The sequence below is a fragment of the Micromys minutus genome (assembly GCF_963924665.1).
Source record: "Micromys minutus genome assembly, chromosome: 18".
Taxonomy (NCBI): domain Eukaryota; kingdom Metazoa; phylum Chordata; class Mammalia; order Rodentia; family Muridae; genus Micromys; species Micromys minutus.
Genome location: NC_137953.1, coordinates 36,488,210 through 36,506,420, shown reverse-complemented (window position 1 = coordinate 36,506,420; position 18,211 = coordinate 36,488,210).

Sequence of the window (18,211 nt, the reverse complement as noted above, 5' to 3'; positions counted from 1 at the left end):
CATTCAAGAAATTTTAGTGTGTTGGCTTTATTTTTGAGGTTCAAGGTAATTTAAAACTATCTTGGATTTCATCATTTGCTCATTTAAAATATGTGTTTCTGCATATGTTTTGAGATTTTTTTCCTATGTCTTTTGTGCTATCAATTTCTACTCACATTTTATTATTACAGAATAGGTGTTGTAATTTTAATTTATTTTATTTAATATTGATAAATTTATTTTTATGAAAATCATTCATGCATTCTGACATCATATAATATTAATTCAGATGATTTGATATTTTTATTAGGGCCATTTATATTTAATGTCATTTGCAAGTTTTTCTTTTCTTTTTTTTTTCTTTTTCTTTTGGTCTAAGCCTATAAATTGTAGTCTGGTTTTAAATTTTCTCCTGAATCCCTCTCCTCCAAATATTCCCTTATGTTAATATTTCATAAATCATTTATGTCTTTCCTGTGTTTGACTAGTCATGCCTTATTTTCTCTTTTGTTATAGAAGTTTCTTTGAAATAATGTTCTTCAACTTTGTAAACCTAGTTGAACTAATAAACCTATAGTCAAACAATATCACACAACTGCCAGCGGGTGTAATCATTGTTGTCTCCAAATCACTTCCATTTCTGTTTCCTATCATTTTTCTTATTATGTTATTTATAAATATGCTAAATATCTATTATACATTTTAATCAAATGTGAGAACTTCTTTAAATTTATTTGTAAATTTTCTGAAGACTTTACATTCAGTACCCCTCTGATTATATAATAGAGGATAGGAAAAACATAAAATATGATGCGTACATCAAGACAAATACTATATATTGATATGCAAAAACCGTTTAATTTTTTAGGTGATGACCTTGTGGCCAAATATAAACTAGAAATGAGAAAAATTACTTTAGAGACATTGTTCTAAGGAATTTTGCCTTTGTCCTTAGGACTTTAACCAGAATCTGAACTGATTGATTTAGAGCTAGAGTGTAGTGTTAATTTACCACATTTGATATGTGTCAGAGACTATTTCTGGAAATTTAATGCTTCAATATAAATGTTTCTTTATGAAGTGTGGATTGGTTTCCCCAAAAAGTGCTGAGTACACTGAAGTGAGAATTTTTACCTGATTCACCAGCAGCTGCAGTAAAACACCTCATTGTGTAAAAGTCAAGAAAAACATTACCTGAAACTCGGTTAAAATGAGGCAATTTTTCATTCAAACTATAGTCTGGCCATAAAAAGTTAGGGGTCACATTTACAATGAGGCTTCCTATCAGGACTTCCTATCAGTTCAAATAAAGCTCTTGGTTCTAATCTGGACATCTTGCTTAACCGGACTTTGGGTTAGACAAGCCTACACTGTTTGCAGTATTTGATATTTTATGATGAATTATGTCTAGTCATTTTGAGCAAAGATGACAGCAGGAATATGAAATTTTCATGGAAAATAATACAAAGATTAATTCTATAGTACAGAATAAGAGAGGATTTTCCTATGTGCATGGAAATCACACAGGGATGGTTCCGTACTTTCAGGCTCATAAAATTGTTATGGGAGACCATAAATTGGCTCTATGAAGTCCACTTTGCCCCCAGGAGAAGCTGAGAGGAGCAACATGATTTGAGCTGTGCAGTGTGTGATAGAGAGTTAATGCAGCAGGGGAAAAATCCACTTTACGCTCAAATTTAGTTTCACAGCAGCAAAATGCCCAATGTGTGAATAGAAATTAGACATGCACAGGGGCTGAAAATGGGACTCTGAGTATTTCCAAAGACACAACTGTGAGCAGTTAAAAATGTAAAGGAAGAATGAAATTTCTATCATAATTTAAAAACAATGTTGGGAACTGTCTGGGAGGCAGATGGAGAAAAGCTCAGCCACCTACTCTTTTTTACTTCTTGTTGTCTCTTCTCTAAAATTTTTTCACTAGAATTTTAGAAGACATTTTTTTTTTCTGCCCCTGAACTTATGGCAGTAGGAAAGATGTTGCCATGTATCCCATGTTTGTGTTCTGTGAAGTGGGAAGCAAGCTCAACACAGTGATTGTCCTCTAGCTGGTGATCGGGCTTAGTTATTTTTTATCATGGAAAACTGAGGCCATGGTTCATTTTATTTATCTTAGGATTCTCCTTTTATGGTGATAAAAGATGTAAAGTTATAAGTTTGTTTTCCAAATGAGATATAGAAATATGTCATTTAAATTAAACAGTTCTAAAACACATCTTTTTTTATATGTCTCCCCAAAACACTAAAATGGCCCATTCAGAACCTAGGTGGGTTCCATTTATTTTCCTCGTTCTTAGGGTATGTGAACTGTGAGAGCTCCATCTCTATAGTTGTTCCTTTAACTAGTTTCTTTCACCTGTTGTGTCCAAGTTCCAGCAAAGGGAATAACTTTCTCTGCTCTGCTCTTTCTTCTCATCCTTTTATGTCACCCCTTATCACTTTCACTTCTATTGCTTGTACTTGCTTATCATCCTTTTCAATTCTTACATCCTCAGTACATAAGAAAAGTATCTCCCACAGTTCTCCATAGTGTGATCCTGAGGAATACTATTATAACAGTGAACTTGTTCTAACAGGAGCCCTGATTTTGTATCTTTTACATTGTTCAGCACACATTATTGAATCAATGACTGTGGTAAGTATTGTGCAATGGAGAATTATGATAGCATGGACATGAAGAATAACCCTAGCACCAGATGAAAAGACAGCACATTTCATGTTTTCCTACCTGCTTTTAGAACAAGCATTTGCAGTTTTCCTTAATGTATACAATGATACCATAAATCCTGGACACATATTTAAGTGGGCTTGACTCATTTCTGAACTAGTATAAACTTTTAAGTATAAAAAGGTTATATAACTTTAAAGAAAAATATGTTTGCATACATAAACACTTTCAAAGGTATTGTTAATGTACCATAAACAAAGTGGTCAAAAATTTACTGTAAAATATCAGGAATAAATATGGGGACTCAATTCCCTTTATGCTAGAAAACATTTTTACTATTGAGTTTTGGTTGAGGTCATCAGAGATACACTGGCTATGTGCTACTTGAATCTATGATGAACATCTGCTTTCCCCAAAACATGTGAATCTGAGACTAGGCATAAAGGAAGTAGAAATCGATTCTCACAGAACAATCAGGAATTTCCCAGTGTGGATACTAAATATACTTTTGCAGATTTTCTGTAATACTTAGAATAGCAGCATTGTAGATATGTCTTATTTTATAGACATGGAATCTGTTTTAGTAACAAGAAAGACTAACTCTGTGTGGATTTCATAGAAACACAAATGCGGAATCTTCAACTGAAGGACCTCCAACTGTGGGCAGTTTAGTTGAGCAAAGCTGAGTATTCTCAATAACTGATCTAGGATGTTGCTATTAATTATATTCACTACTCTCTCCGAACAGTTTTTGGGAGAAAATGTATTTTTAACAGAGAATGCAAATGACATGTAAAATGCAGATAAAAGCATAGCAACTTCAATTAAGTTACATAAATATAGAATTGGAAAATTCTCAAGTTTTTGGAATAAGTATATTGTAAAAGTAAAGTGTTTTTCTTCAGTTGTCATCTGTGTGTGGATGTGTTTACATGTAAAGAGATTAGAGTTTGGGACTTTCAGTTTTTGCTTATATAAGCAAAGATGATCTTTTCCTCAATCCTCTTAAGCCATAAAGTTCCTAAAATCACAGGCATAACATCAAATTTATCTTTTATCATCCATGACGAATCTTGATGAGACCCAGAGAACTAAGTACTTTTGGCCAAACTACTGCAATTTTCTGAGGTGATATCATTCATATTAGTCATTTTTCCTCAAATTTGCTATTGAGTTAAAAAACAATTAGGAGGATTTATCATTTTCTGTGTTCAAATTTTGAGTATGTAACTTTAGCAATTTATACAGAGCAACAGATCAAAGTTATATTCCTAAGAAATGATTCAGATTTTTATATATGGTAACACTTTCAGACTGTGGTTACCGTTTTCTTTAGAGTATCTAATTTTTTGCAACTCATAACCTTATAGTCATGGGGACATGGGTAAGTATCCCCTAAATACATTTGATCAGGCTTTGATATTTAGACAGCAGTCCCTTATATAGATACCCCATCCATTTTCCTCCCCCTTTAGATTATAATAATATTCACTTCTCAAGTATTATGAAGTAGCACAGTCAAACAGTTCAAAACAGTCCTGTTAAACTGGGAACTAATCATAAGCAAGATCCTTTAACTTCATGAAGTATTGTAAGATTTCAGACAATCTGATGGATGGTAGTAACAAGTTTAGAAAAATGTCTCTATTTCCAGAATTATTAAAATAATATTTGTTCCTTTCTAAGTGTGAAGCAATTCTTGAATTTGAAAGATTCTTGATGTTTCTACTTATGATTGATTAATATGTCCATTTTAACTTTAGTCTTGTGATTCAGAACTTTTTGTTTTGACTAATTTATTCAAAGTGGTCTTTTTACCTTATTATGATAATTAACTTTATTTTTTAACAAATGAAAGGCTTTATATATCTATATAAATATTTAGTGCTCATAAAGTATATATGTAACCAAACTACAAACATGCATACTGCAATGAGCTGATGTTTAAAATTTTAAAGTAATAATACATGGACTAAATGTATAGAATAATGCATTTGGTAATCTTTACCGAAAATTTGTTTTAGAAGTTTAGAAATTTTAGGGACAAAGAATGCCACCCATAAACATTCAACTTTGGTTATGAAAGCATAGAATGAATAAAAACATCAAGGTCCAAGCATTACCCAGAGAGACAACTAACAGAAATTAGCTTGTGATAGAATGTAGAATGTATATTTTCATTTGATTTTAATTGAAAATGAGGTTAATATTTTTATAGTGATTGTTTACTTTTCAGCCAAGTTGTGTAGATTTTTTTGTCTGGAGGAGGGATCTGGGAACATAAAGGAATGGGGCAGACTGCATTCAACTGTGATAGACAATCTTTCATTAGTTTTCTGTGTACTTTTATACATAAATGTAACAAAGAATGCAATACCTAAGGAAGGTTGTTTGAGCTTATTCAGATAAGCATAATCAGAAAAATATGGAAATAAATTTCAGGAAGTGCACATTAAGTATTAATAGAGCAGTCTTTTTCCAGAACTTTCTCAAAACAAACCAGTTTAAACACAATTGCCTCGCATATAGAGATTATATCTGATAAAAGTGAGTCTGAAGGCCATATCCAGATTCAGGATACAGTTACAAGAGTGCGTTCTATAGCTATGTCCTGGCATTCAAGATGAATAAACATGTCTTATAAATTAAATGTAAATGTTTGTCACAGAAGGCAGCAAGTCATAACAAAGAGCAATTCAGAAAACAAAATGGCGTTGAAATAATAGACCTTCTTTCCTTTTTTGTTTTCCTGGAGCCTCTCAAAATTCCCCAAGGCATTGTTCACCATGGGTCATGCTTTTGACCATATGTTTACAACCATTTAATGGCAACTAGCATAACTATGTATTACAAAAAATACTACATAGAATTTAAATATCGCTCTAATAGCAATGAATAATAAAACTTAATTTGCAAAAATAATGATATCTGTCTACTGTTCAAGAAACTGTCAATCATTTGAATCTGTATCTGTTCTTCAAAGGAAGGATTTGTCTAATAATTGCCAGGTTTATATGCACCAAATTCCTAATATTTAGGATCTTTGAAACAGCATTTCTGTGTGTTAATAGCTAGGTAGTTTAAATTATTGTATTTGCTGATTTGAAGACTTAATGAATAAAGTAGAAGGATTTTTTATTTCTTTCTTAAGAGGCTCATAGTTAGTATACTTTTAGGTGAGCATAGTATCCTCATCTTCATGGGATAGTCTACTTCTTAGTGTCATTTATGAAGCTTCAAAATGATGATGTGATGCATGTAGGCTTCATGTAGCACAGGAGTCCCAGAGCCACAGCCAAAATTTACTTCTACCTGATACTGGATCTCACTTTAGCTATTTCTGTGGAATCTAAATATAACTAAAAAATTTCACCTTTGTCTTCATCTTCCTCAAGCATTTGGTTTTGGTTGCAGAATCAGCTGGCAAAAGCTAGGGTTGCTTAGCTTGGAAACTTTTTGGCTCACTGAAAATCCTAAAGCAGAATTATAGACAGAAAACCTGCTAAAGTTCCTAGACATGAGTACATGCATGCCCATGCTCTACCAGAGGATTCTGACAGAGGTGTGTCAGCAAGCCTGGGTTTCTTCCTGTACCTTTTACCATCTTGCTTTCATTGCCAGTACCCAACATTTTCGTCTAGCTTGTTCCTCCATGTCAGCAGAGGTTTGCTTTCCTTCCTGATACAATCAGGTCTCCTGGTATAGAGCTTCCACATAGTGGCACTTAGAGTGTGTATAATAAAAAGCCATTGTAAAAAATAATGTATAATTAACTTTCTCACATTAAAAAAACTGGTCTGCTAATTTTTAGATTGATAGTTATTGTTTCTTTATTCTGCTGAGTGTATAATTTCAGTCATTTGCTTTTAAAGACATAATTCTCATTCAATAAGAACTGTAGGAAGGATGTCATTACTGATATTCTAAAACTGGTTAACAGCTATGGATATAATATAAATTAGTAGGTGAAGGAGAAGCAGGCAGATTGAGATAGATGGCCTGAATGGGAATTGGTGCTTTGCCAAGTTCTTTGCTTCGGTGCTGACCCAGGTCCCTCCAAATATGGGCAATAAGGAATCTGTATTTATTGCTTGAAGAGCTGGGGTCATGTCAGTTCAGGGTCATTTTAAAATATCACTTTTCCACTTAGAGATTCTGGCTCATATATTATGAGTCTTCTTTCTTACTCAATCTTCAAATCTCCATCAGCATAGATATATTCTTGAAACATGCTTTTTAAAATGCATAATGCAATCCAAACCAAAAGGACAAAAGAGCTTAACTTAAAAATTTCCTATGGCTTTTATAACCTTATAGTGAATGCTGCATATCATGTTTCTCCTCTTAAAAACAGGGAACATTCCTAACATTGTGGCAAAGTTCAATTTCTCAATCTTTTTCCCCTCTAGAATCCACTTTAATTTGATTCTCTCTTCAATAATCACTAAAGAAATACATTTCTTTCTATGTTGCCAAGGTCTGGAAAAGTTGTTTGCCAATTTTACCAACTTTCCAAGCAGTATTCTACACAGAACTTTATTTTCTCTCACCCCTTTATTGGTGTTTGTGATATCATACCCTCTTGGTTTTCTTAATTCTTTTCTGATTGCACTTTTCAACATCTTTATAGCATCCTTCTATCAGAACTTCAAAATTTGTAATGCTTCAGGAGCTTGTCAATGTCTCTCTTCCACAAGCATAACATGTTAGATACATCATCTCAAGGCCTTATTCTCTATTACACAATTTTTTTATTGTAATTTATTGTCAAATGCTTATTTGGGGAGTGCTAATAGGGAGACTACCATTATAAAATATTGAAACACCCATCAGAATGCAGTTGCTGCTGTTCAACAATTTCAATTGTAGAACATCTTCCTTTTGTACATAAAAATTCACGAGTAACTATGTAACATATCTCAAATGCATCTACTTATCTAGATCTTTACTCCCTTCTCTCAGGGGCAGTTAGTGTTATAAATCACATAGTAAGGTGGAATTATCTTTAAGTCTTATCTTTTTGCTCCTTCTCTTGCTTTTTCCAACTTATTCTCCTCCAATCAGCTCTATGATCTTAAAAAGACATCATATATTATTCCCATGTTTATATCTATTCAGCAGCTACCCATCCACTTTTTGTTCTCTTTTCCTTTCCTTTTTTCTTTCTCATAAAGTATGTTTGGTCACTGCCTTCTCTTCACTCCTCCCAGCTTCCCCCTCTCTCACAATCTCCCTTTACCCCACATACACAGGTCTTCCCTTACAGAAAGAGTAGGCCTTCCAGAGATATCAATGAACACAGCATAAAACAATATAAGACTATGCACAAACCCTCATATCAAGGCTGGCCTAGGCATCCAAATAGGAGGAAAATGGTCTGAAGAGGAGTCAGAAGAGTTGCAGACAACTCACCTCTTACTGTGAGGATTCCTGTGAATATCCCTAAGCCAAATAAGTATAATATGTATGAAAACAATCTAGCTCAGACTCATGTAAGTTAGATCAGTCATTTGGTTGGACATTTCCACCAGCTCTAAGCTGCCATTGCCCCAGCACATGTTGCAAGCAGGAAAAGATCAAACCCAAGAATAATGGGAATTGAAGGATAAGAAATTCAGTTCAAAGACCTATAAAATAATTTAGACAAATATCACAGAAGAAAAAAAATTCTAACCTAATGAAGGTGATACCTATAAACATACAAGAAGTATATAGAAACCAACCAAATTTGGCTAGAAAACAAAGTCCTCTCAGGAAAAAAAAATAATCAAAACACTAAACATACAAAACAAAAAAAAAATTAAAGACTACAAGGGGAAAAGAAAGTAATATACAAATGCAGACCCATTAAATCACACTTGATTTCTCAGTGGAAACTTTAAAAATCCAATGTGTTGCAAAATTTAAGAGTCTGCAGTGGCTAATCCAGTCTATTATACTTTGCTTTAATCTTCTTTAAAGATTAAAAGAAATTCGAGTCTTTTCAGTGTCTTCTTAGTCCTTCATTGACATGGTATGCCTGTCCAATTCATCTCATATGTGCCTTTTCTCCAGTACCATTCATGAACTTGTTTCTCTTTCTGCTTCAGCACATGGACCTTGATAGCTCAGAGGATCTGAAGTTTCCTCACTGTCTTTCTACTCAAGAGTGCCACCACCAGATTATTTATTTTGCTTCCTTCTCATCAGTTCTTTATGTTAGCAGAAATGGCTCCAAAAAATTACTTTTCAAACAACATTGAATTGTGTTTCTCTCTGTTTTCTCTATCACACCCCATTGCTTATTTTTTTTTTATAGACTTTACCAAAACCTGAGGGTTTTTTTTTGTTTTTGTTTTTGTTTTGTTTTGGTTTTTTTTTTTTTTTTTGATATTTTCTTTACTTACATTTTAAATATCATCCCCTTTCCAGGTTTCTTCTCTGGAGTCCCTCTATCTTCTCCCCCTGGCACTATTGGACTGTTCCCTCACACACCAACCCAGCCACTTCCTTCCACCTTTTGCCCTGGCATTCTGCTACATGGGGGCATTGAGCCTTCACAGTGTCAAAGGCCTCTCCTCTCCTTGATGCCCCATAAGGCCACCCTCTGCTACTTGTGCAGCTGGAGCCCTGGTTCCCTCCATGTGTACTCTTTGGTTGGTGGTTTAGTCTCAGGGAGTGATAGGGTGTCTTTTTATAACTTAAATTTTGTTTGCTTGCTTTATTGTTAGAATTTATGACCAGGGTTGGAAGCTACCATGTCTCAGTAGTGTCTGTCACATATACTTTATGAAAGAATTTTTAAACTTGAATTGGAAAACAGAGTAGATTCTGAGAAACTCTGATTCATAATTTTTTCAGGGCTGGTAAATGAGAAATATAAGAAATATTGCAAAGCAGTTCTTAATTAAAATTCAACTAAAATGGTCACTCAGAAAGCTCTAAAGCATTAGAGAAAAAAAAGTAAAAATTTTAAGTAGTAAGAAAAGATAGATAATATTTCAAGAGAGAAACAAAGAACTTAGTTCTATAGGACCTAAATTAAAATGTTTAGATTAATTAAGTGACGGTTTGACCAGTTCAGGGATGGGATGAAGGGACTGAAATTTCAAGAGTAAGCATCACTTTTAGAATTTTAAACACTGTGCAGAAGAACTTCAGAACCACTAAGAGTCAGTGCACTCATAGGACACTGAACCAATAGTTTGTGCAGCATCATGAAATATGATGGAGGAGTTGATGAGGAGTGAAGAAGAAAAAGAAAATATAGGATCTATAGTGTGATGCTTGTGAAAAAGTATCAAAAACTGGTAAAACTTTGGAAGTAAAAACTAAATTTATTAATTATGTGATATTGATGAAAGTCTACATATATGATGGATATGTATTTTCCACATATTCCCTCCCATTTCAGACCCATATCCATTTATTCTGTTTCCCTTTTCTAAGGGGATGTATTTGTAGCTCCTATGCCCTTATTCTATATCCAATCTCTGTGGTTCTATGGATTGTAGCTGAGCAATCACTGACTTAATAGCTAATATTCACACATGAGCAATGCATACCATATGGATTTGCTTGGTATTAGATACTTCTTTTGATGATTTCTTTTAGTTACATCAAGTTATCAGCAATTTTCATATTTTTAAAGTGGTTAAATAATCCATTGTATAAAAATACTGCATATAATTTAAAAATATATTTCAGAAAATAGCAATAGGAAGTTGTGAAATGTAATCTTTGTCACCACTTAACTACATCTGGAATTAATTAATTCCAAAGTAGCAGAAAACAACTGTAAGGGATTTTTTTTTTTTTTTTGATTTGGTTAATGATATGGGAGGACTTACACTAAATTAAATTCAGTTGAAGTGGGAAAAACTTCCCTAAATATTCTGTTGACTGCCAACAGAAAAGACAAAGAATAAAGAACCTTTTGCTTTTTGCCTACTTGTCTTCATTCTCACTGACAAGTTCATCTATCCAACTGCAGAGGCATTTCTTTGCTGGTGCTAGAACCTACTTCTTCAGGATTTCAACACAGACAGAAATCCAGCCTTCTTAACTCAAGCAACTACTGAATTCTGAGCCTTTTTATCAAGATAGAGCCATTGTTGGATTTACCATACCAGAATCTATAAGGCACAATTCTAATAAAATTAATAAATATATTATATATATGCACTATTATAAATATTATATAATCTATATAATATATACATATACATAATAATTATGTCATTCTTTTCCTATAGAGAGTGCCAATAATTTCCTAAGATTGTATTTGTAGCAATAAAAATATCTCTTATATACTTAAGAGAAAAATCAAATGAAATCTGTACACCAAGAGTACATAACTATATCAAAGTAGAATGAGAAAAGCAAAATTATACTCCATGATTATATATTATAATATTGTGAAGAGATCAATTCTATCCTAAAATTTATAGTTTGAATACAACATCTATCAAAATCAATTCCTATGAATGAAAAGTCAATTGTAAATGTATTGGAAATACAAAGAGCCAAAATGTATTACAAAGGCAAAGTGATTGTCGTGGCTTAAATATGTTTTGACTCTCACAGACTCATGTATTTAAATGTTTGGCCCATAGGGAGTGGCAGTTTTATGAGGTATGGCCTTGTTAGAGGAAGTGTGTCACTATGGGCTTGGGCTTTGAGATCTCCCAGCACTGGACCTTAATCCAGTATACTTTGTGTAAATCGAGTCTCTTCCTAAAGAAGACAGTGTCCTTCTGGCTGTATTCTACTCAAGATATAAAAATTTCAGCTCCTCGTCCAGCACTGTGTCTACCTGCAGGTTGTCATTCTTCCTGCCATTATAATAATGAACTGAATCAATGAAACTGTAAGCCAGTCCCAGTCAAATGTTTCTTTTATAAGAATTGTCATGGTTAGGGTGTCGATTCACAGCAATAAAACATTAAGACAGTGATCTAGCTGAAGATGAAGTTTGGAGAAATATATTAAAAGATATGTAATATATATTCCAAAAGCAGAATAATTATAATTTTATAAAAAAACCTCAGCCAACAGAATGGGAAAAGATATTTACCAACTCCACATCAGATAGAGGCCTAATATCCAAGGTATACAAAGAACACAAAAAGCAAGACACCAGAGAATCAAACAACCCTATTAAAAAATGGGGTACAGAGCTAAACAAAACGTTCTCAATTGAAGAATATCGAATGGCTGTGAAACATCTAAGAAAGTGCTCCACATCCTTAGCCATTAGGGAAATGCAAATTAAAACAACACTTATATTCCACCTCACACCAGCCAGATTGGCCAAGATCCAAAACTCAGATGACAGCAGATGCTGGCGAGGTTGTGGAGAAAGAGGAACACTTATCCACTGTTGGTGGGGTTGTAAACTGATACAACCACTCTGGAAATCAGTCTGGCGATTCCTCAGAAAATTGGACATAGTACTACCTGAAGATCCAGCTATTCCACTTCTGGACATATACCCCAGAGACACTCCAATACACAATAAAGATACATGCATATATACATTTATAATAGCCAGAAGCTGGAAAGAACCCAGATGTCCTTCAATAGATGAATGGATACAAAAATTGTGGTACATTTACACAATGGAGTACTACTCTGCCATCAGAAACAATGACTTAACCAAATTCTCAACAAAATGGTTGCATCTAGAAAATATCATCCTGTGTGAGATAACCCAGTCACAAAAGAACAGATATAATATGCAGTCACTGATAGTGGGATGCTAACCCCAGAGGCTTGGACTGCCCCAGAAATAACTCACAAATTGTGTGAAGTTTAAGAAAAAAAAGACACAAAAAATATTAGGCTCAATCCTTACACACTAAGAAAATGTTGACTAATTCCGGGTTACATCCTGTTTTGCATCTACTTTTTGCTCATTGTAAATAGTAAGATCTTAATGCATAGTATCAACCCTTAAAAAATGCTTAAAAATTTGTACATTTATCTTTGTTTTTTTTAAAAATAAAGTTCTTCAATAAAAAAAGAAAGAAAAACCTCATAAACCAGAGTAATTACATAACAAGTTCAGATGTACACATACATGCACATATATACTTACTGCACAGAAACTTACACACATATGAATATATGCATAGACATACACATTTATGTACACATACAAATAAGCATTTTTGTACACACACATATATAAAACATATATCTACACAGACACACATAAATGATGGGTTATGCTAACTATATGATTCCTTACTGAAAACTGCTTTGATGTTTATTTTAATTTATGTTTACATATGTGCTATGTCACCTTACATTTCATGGAGAGAATTTTTGTAGCTCCATATAGAGATGTGGCTCATACAGATTTTGTGATAATAATAACGTCGAGCTTCATTCTTGATTTCACAAGTATTTATAGATTTTTTTCAGGGCCTGACAGTGTTCTAGACCTTATGATAAACTGAGAATACCAATAAAGTTCTTTATTTCTGTTGTCCAAGCCCAAGCCTTTTGCAACATTGATGGTGACTTGGGTTTATGAGGGAATGTAGTCAGTGTACACACTGATTTCGTATTTATTCACGTATTACATTTGTATGGTCCATTCATCCTTATTCGGATGTCCTTCCTTCTAACCTTCTTACTCTATCTGTTCTAGAGACTCATGCAGCTTCCACGCTAGACTTATTCTTCATGTCTCCTCCCCATGTTCCTCACTCTGCCATGTCTTCACCATTTCTAGGTTTGAGTGACAAACACAGCTTTGAAAAAGACTGTGTAATTATTTTGCACAAATTTACTTAGAATTGTCTGATATCTTCATCAGGTTGTATTTCTGGGTTTTGAATTTGGGGAGAAAAGAATCTTCAGAGCTAACATATCTCTCTAGTCACACTGAGGTACATGGTATCTATCGAACCTACTGAGACCATCTGGTCAAAGTAGCATTTTTAAAGTGTTTCTGTTATAAAATTACTTCTTTTCCCTAATTTTCATATTATGTTTGCAGTGCTGACAGTCTCAGTGCCTCTCAGACATGATAGTCAAACACCATATGCTTTGCTGCACAATGGATTGTGTGAATTACCAGGAGCAGTCCAGAACTGAGGAGTGGGACAGAGTTCCTTTTAATGAATATAAAACCAGAAATTTTCTGCATGAGAGATTTATTTTTCTCAAATATTTTTGAAATTTTTATATTAGGAGATATTCCTCTTCGTTTTACATTTTTCATCTTAAATCAATTCTATTTTAAAAACTTCTTGAAATAATTCCTACATTAATTATTAAGGGCTCTTCAAGTGAGTTCTATGATCCTATTAAGTATATGAGTTTGTGGATTTTGTGTGTGTGCATATGTATAAGTGTGTTTGCTCATATGTGTGCATGCATGTATGTGATTATGTATGCACATATGTGCACATGTATATGTGCATGTGAATGTATGTGTATGTGTGCATGTGTTTGTTGTGCATATACTTAGTTTCTATGTGACATCTTTTGCATTTTTTTTCCAAGCTGAAATTCCATTATCAGTTATTTCTATGATGAAGCAGAAACCTGTTTACTAAAGAAGGCATTAGAAATTAGCCATTTGGTATTGGCTGTGTGTGTTGCTAATGGGTGGCTGTTTGTAAGTCCTACCAAGTAGCAGATTAAGGGAATATACATGTGCACATAATTGCCTTCTCAGGAATTAAAATATTATCTATTATTGATTACTATGGTTAAAGTATACTTGGATGCAAAGTGGTTTTTTATTGCTTTTCTGTGAGGCTATAACCTCTGTAGCTTTGTTATTCTGATTCTTACTAAGTGTAAACACATATTATGCCTTCAAGAGACAATCTTTAAAACTGTGTGTTTGTAGAAAGACATTCTTCCCCATGTATCATGCTTATTACTGTGGCCACTGATTGCATTGCTTGTTAATGGTAATAAGATACTCATGGAACAGAAAAAATAAGAGCAAAATGCTTCTTGAAGATACCCGACTTTAAAAATTACATGACTTTTCTATTATTCCTAAAATTGTCAGTCAAGATGGCTGAGTATGCAGTTGACTGGAACCAAGCTTGCCTGGCAGACTCAAGGCTCTCAGTTCAACTTCTAGCATTAGAAGAGGAACAAGACAGCCTGTTCAAAATGCCCAGGAAAAGTGATCCAGAGTGTCTGACCATAGAAAGAATGTCTATATTTACCTCAACCCAAGGCCCAGGACCATCACATAAAAGAAAACAGAATAAATAAGAAAGTCAATGGACTGTAAAGCCTAGTGTGAAATGCTGTCCTCATGGCTGTCACACACATGGACCTCAGCAGCTGTGGTAACTTACACAAGCCAGTTACAAAGTCCAAACTGGAAGGGGTAGGGCTTCTAACAGCCTATCTTTACCTGAGAACTTATTGGCAGTTGATAGTTACTGAGGGATAGAGTTGCTTTGCTTTGATGGAGTGGCCAGTTGTTTGATGGTCATGCATAGGACACTGTGTGTCCTTAATACCATGAGCACATGGGTAAAAGTAATTGGACTCACTAGGTTATTTTAAAATGGCTGAAAATGTGTACGGGATATGTACTTTAGGGAGTCTGTGGGAAGCAGGATGGGAAGTATGACTAAGATATATATGATATAATACAGAGATTTCAAATTTTTATAAAAGGAGAGATGTAACCCCTCAAATAACACAGAACATCATGACTAGTATATAAATCAGATTTAAAATCAGATTTTAAAGTTACATAGCTTTTCAGGGAAGGCAGAAGGATCTTGTATAAGTCTCTATTTTTATAGTCATGTTTTTATTAATTATTTTATGAGCTTACTTTTAAAATGATATCACTCTTTCCCTCTAGAACCTCACATCCTATCCCTCCCTTTTGCCTCTCTGAGGGTTCTCATCCACCCCATCACCTGCTCCTGCCACACTGTTCTAACAGCACTTTATGCTGGGGCATCAAGCCTCCATAGGATAAAAGGCCTTCCCTCCTATTGTAGAGTATTTGGGATGGTACTTTCTGAAAAAAAAAACATATATATATACATACATACATATATATATATATATATATATATATATATATATATATATATATGTGTGTGTGTGTGTGTGTGTGTGTGTGTGTGTTTCTGTGTGTGTGTGTGTGTGTGAATACTGCAAATTTTTGCTAGATTAAAATATTATAATATATTGAACACTTTAGCAGATAAGCCAGATAATCATTTTACAGAGGAGATTAAAAGAGAAGGCACTATGAACATTAATATATTACTGTCTGAAATGTTTACTTTTTACATTTTTTTTTCATGGTCAATTCTTTTATTAAAATATTGATACTTTGATGCATAGAAAATGCTGACACATTAGATATTTAGGTACTTTGCAGTATGAACTTCATGGATTTCTATAATATCTCATGTAAAATAAAGTTTAGATACAAACTCTAGGAAAGGCAAATCACAGGTAAGGGACAGTGTGAGTTCTTGAATGATTTTACAGCCACCATCCCTAGTTTGATACATTTACCAATAAAGAGAGGTGGAAACCCTGTAAATTCACATGAATATGTGTAACCAGTTCATGTAATTAAAAGGAGACATTTGGATTACTATAGTTGGCTGTATATATCATGATATATTATTTAAGTTGAGAAAACACAAAGAAATTCTTTACTGGGTAAACTAAATGTTATAATGAAACTGGTTTTATTTTTCTTTTTTTGGCTTTTTTTTTTCTTTTTTTTTAAGGTTTGATACTCTGCATTAAGGTCTTACTATTTACAAGGAGCAAAAAGTACATGTAAAACAGGATGTAACCCGGAATTAGTCAACGTTTTCTTGGTATGTAAGGATTGAGCATAACAGTTTGTCTTTTCTTTTTTTCTTGAACTTCACAGTCTGTGAGGTTGTTCTGGGCCAGTCCGAGACTCTGGGGTTAGCATCCCAATATCAGTGACTGCATATTAGGTCGGTTCTTTCGTGACTGGGGTATCTCACTCAGGATGATATTCTCTAGATGCAGCCATTTTCTTAAGAATTTGGTTAAGTCATTGTTTCTAGTGGCTGAGTAGTACTCTATTGTGTAAATGTACCACAATTTTTGTATCCATTCTTCTACTGAAGGACATCTGGGTTCCTTCCAGCTTCTGGCTATTATAAATAGAGCTGCTATGAACATTGTGGAGCATGTATCCTTGTTGTTTCTGGGGTATATGCTCAGAAGTAGAATAGCTGGATCTTCAGGTAGTACTATGTTCAATTTTCTGAGGAATCGCCAGACAGATTTCCAGAGTGGTTATATCAGTTTACAACCGCACCAACAGTGGAGAAGTTTTCCTCTTTCTCAACAACCTCACCAGCATCTGCTGTCATTTGAGGTTTGGATCTTGGCCAATCTGACTGGTGTGAGGTGGAATCTCAGGGTTGTTTTGATTTGCATTTCCCTGATGGCTAAGGATGTCAAGCACTTGCTTAGATGTTTTTAAGCCATTAGATATTCCTCAATTGAGAACATTTTGGTTAGCACTGTACCCCATTTTTTAATAGGGTTGTTTGATTCTCTGATATCTTGCTCATTGAGTTCTTTGTATACATTGGATATTAGGCCTCTATCTGATGTGGAGTTGGTAAAGATCTTTCTCACTCTGTTGGCTGCCATTTTGTATTCTTGACAATGTTCTTAGCCTTACAGAAACTTTGCAATCTCATTAAGTCCCATTTGTTAATCTTTGACCTTAGAGCTTGAGCCATTGGTGTTTTGTTCAGGAAATTTTCTCCTGTGCCTATGTGTTCTAAGGTTTTACCTACGTTCTCACCTAATAGTTTCAGTGTATCTGGTTTAATGTGGAGATTTTTGATCCATTTACACTTGAGCTTTGTACAAGGAGATAAGAAAGGGTCTATTTTCATTCTTTTGCATGCCAGTTGGACCAGCAAAATTTGTTGAATAGGCTGTCCTTTTTCCATTGAATGTTTACAGCTCCTTTGTCAAAAATCAGGTGACCATATACATGAGGGCTCATTTCTGGATCTTCTATTCTATTCCATTAATCCACATGCCTATTTCTGTACAATTACCATGCAGTTTCTGCACAATTGCCTTGTAATATAGCTTTAGGTCAGGGATAGTGATTCCCAAAGATGTTTTCTTGTTGTTGAAGATGGATTTCACTATTCTAGGTCTTTTGTTATTCCATATTAAACTGCACATTGAACTTTCCAACTCAATGAAGAATTGGTTTGGAATTTTGATGGGGATTGCATTGAATTTGTAGATTGCTTGTGTTAGGATGGCCATTATTAAAATGTTGATCCTTCCAATTTATGAGCATGGGAGATCTTTCCATTTTCTGAGATCTTCCCCGATTTCCTTCTTTAGAGGTATGAAGTTCTTGTCATACAGGTCCTTCACTTGCTTAGAGTCACACCAAGGTATTTCATAGATTTTGTGACTATTTTGAAGGCTATCTTTCCCATAATTTCTTTCTCCACATGTTTTTCCTTTGAATATAGGAAGGCTACTGATTTGTTTTTGTTAATTTTGTATACAGCCACTTTGCTAAACTTG